The sequence below is a fragment of the Montipora foliosa genome, chromosome 3 (assembly GCF_036669935.1).
Source record: "Montipora foliosa isolate CH-2021 chromosome 3, ASM3666993v2, whole genome shotgun sequence".
Taxonomy (NCBI): domain Eukaryota; kingdom Metazoa; phylum Cnidaria; class Anthozoa; order Scleractinia; family Acroporidae; genus Montipora; species Montipora foliosa.
The window spans coordinates 68,680,991-68,683,490 of NC_090871.1; the positions used below are offsets into that span (position 1 = coordinate 68,680,991).

Below are 2,500 nucleotides of genomic sequence, written 5' to 3' on the forward strand. Positions count from 1 at the left end.
GGCATCCAGCCAACCTTAGAAAGTAAGTATATCACTACCCTTAAACTATTTGGTAACTTGTGAATCAGCCTAGCAGCTCTAATGTGAATCATTTCTAGATCTTTAAGCTTGGGTCCAGACCCCCAGATCACAATTCCATATAGAACACTTGGAATTACTATCTTATAGTAAAAAGTCTCCAAGATACATTAGGTGTAGATAGAAAATTTATACGTCTCAACATTTTGACTTTGGCATTAAATGCAGATCGAGCCAATGCAATATGTTGAGACCATGAGAGTTTGTCATCAATTGTAACCCCAAGGCAATTGGTGGAAGACACATACCGAATGGTGTCCTCGCCACACTTCAGATGTTTCAAAGGACCTATGAAGGGGATTTACCTTCATGTAAAATCAATCAGTTACTAAGGCACCAGGAATTAACCTGGACAGCCTGTAATGCTAGACAGCCTGTTATGCTAGTAGCATTTTTCCAGGCGCACGGCATCAGGTGTTTTCGTCATAACCATTTATCCATGGGCAAATTTTATACGGTCATTGACCAATTAAAACGTGCGCTTTCCTTCTGTTATGTTATAATTGAACTTTAATCAAGTGGTTATTATCACTATCGTTATCATTTACAGGTGCAGAAAACGAGTCAACCCTCGAGGAAACCCACTAAGCCAACATGAAATATGCCGCCCTGTCGTAAGCCAATACGGTCCAAAGTATGTTGGTTTTGCAGTCCGAAGCACATGCCCAAGGAACTGGAAAGATGAGATTGTGCGCACTAAATGTCAGAATGAAGACCCAAGTGATCTGTTTAATGACTGGCCCGTGTTTGATCGCGAGAAGCGCATTACTTACAGAAATGTTTTTTGTGCAAGGTGCAATGGCGCAGTAAATACAACCTACTGGAAACTCGAAGCGGATTGTAGTGAATGGTTTAATACAACGGCGTTCAATCTTAGTGATTTTATGCGCTTCGCGAATGCCAACTGTTCAGTAAAAATCATAAAACCTTGGGGGCAATACTTGAGGCAATGCATCCCTCGTTTTGAAGACTGTTCCGGGATTGGTCGGGAGAAAAATGGATCGTATTGCCAATCACAGTGCCTGGGATATGCTTTTCCTGTTTGTTTAATCACAAACAAGAAAACAATAAGATTTCGAAATCTGCAATGCGCATTGTGTAACGGATTTCAGCCAAGCTATTTGAAGATTGATTTACCCCCAAAACCACCTGGTGATATGTTCCCTTTACCGTCCCTGACGATCCTGTTTGATTTTACTTCCTCCTTCAAGAAAAGGGTTACAGTCAAAGACAGAAAAATGCATTTCGAGCGAAATATAAACCACGTTTGGTACTGTGCTGCTAACGAATTGTACGACCCATACGTTGGAAAATGTAAAAGCACCGTCAGTTTACACCCACCACAAACTGACACGCCCATTTCCCCGAGTGAAAAAAACATTACCCGTTGATTTCATATCGAACGAAACAAGATTGCTGTTGAATTTAAACTGCACTTTCGTACCTTTCAACCAAAGCGATTATGAACAACGACCTAATGGTACTGTTTACATTAAACCTTACAACAAGATGTACGGGAAAACGAGGTACACAATTCGCAGGAAAATTTTGCTACTTTGCGTCAACTTTTCAAGAAATGCGACAGTGTTTTCCGAACAGCCAAGCGCAGGCTACCTCACTAAAACAACGCCAACATCTCTCCAAATATTGACTTCAGCTGGCTGCATAACGTCAATGGCTTTCCTACTTCTTCTGTTTGCGACTTACGCTCTATTTTCTGAACTGCGCAACTTGCCTGGAAGGATCATTATCAACTTGTCGCTATCTTTGCTGCTGTATCAAGGCGTCTTTCTCTCAGCAATGAAGACTTCCAGTCGTGAGCAATGCCAGGTCATTGCCGTTCTTCTTCATTACTTTGTCTTGTGCTCTTTCACGTGGATGAATGCTATGGCATATGATGTGCACAAGACATTTACTTCCTCGGGTAAGCTTATAAGAGTACGTCAAAACTTCTGTCCAGAAATGCACGTAATTCGATTTCCAACACGAAGTGTCCATGTTAAAGTCTCAACATTTGCTATCTATTTCCAACAATGATATAGGGGTAAAGGCAGTTAGCGTTATTTTCTGGTTATAGCTAATGTAACTCTGAGGACTGAAGTTTGAGGGACACTATGTGACGTTGATTGTCATGTATTCCCGCACGCGAGCGAGAGTTTGGGAGGGGAGCAACTGGACACCTCTTGATGCTTGTCAAATCACAGGCACCCAAAGCTCACAACGCGATTTTGCAATGCATAACTATTATGTAGTGAGAGAATTTAATGATGAAAACAGTTAAAACTCAAGTTAAGTTGAAAATCTGAATGTCTTCCTCTTTCCCTACTTCAACAGTTTACCGCATCAGCATCAATCACAGCCGCACATGTAGACTCCATAACAACTCAGAGTACCATCATGATAACAGGCGAAACTTCCGTAG

General features: G+C 41.4%; 1 protein-coding gene and 1 pseudogene across 1 annotated transcript in view; both read right to left on the reverse strand.

The window, feature by feature from the left end:
- Window positions 1-370, reverse strand: part of LOC137996361 (uncharacterized) — a 719-nt pseudogene extending 349 nt beyond the window's left edge.
- Window positions 1-2,500, reverse strand: part of LOC137998110 (uncharacterized) — a 216,787-nt gene that overhangs the window by 27,353 nt on the left and 186,934 nt on the right. The gene's annotated exons all lie outside the window — the stretch shown is intronic.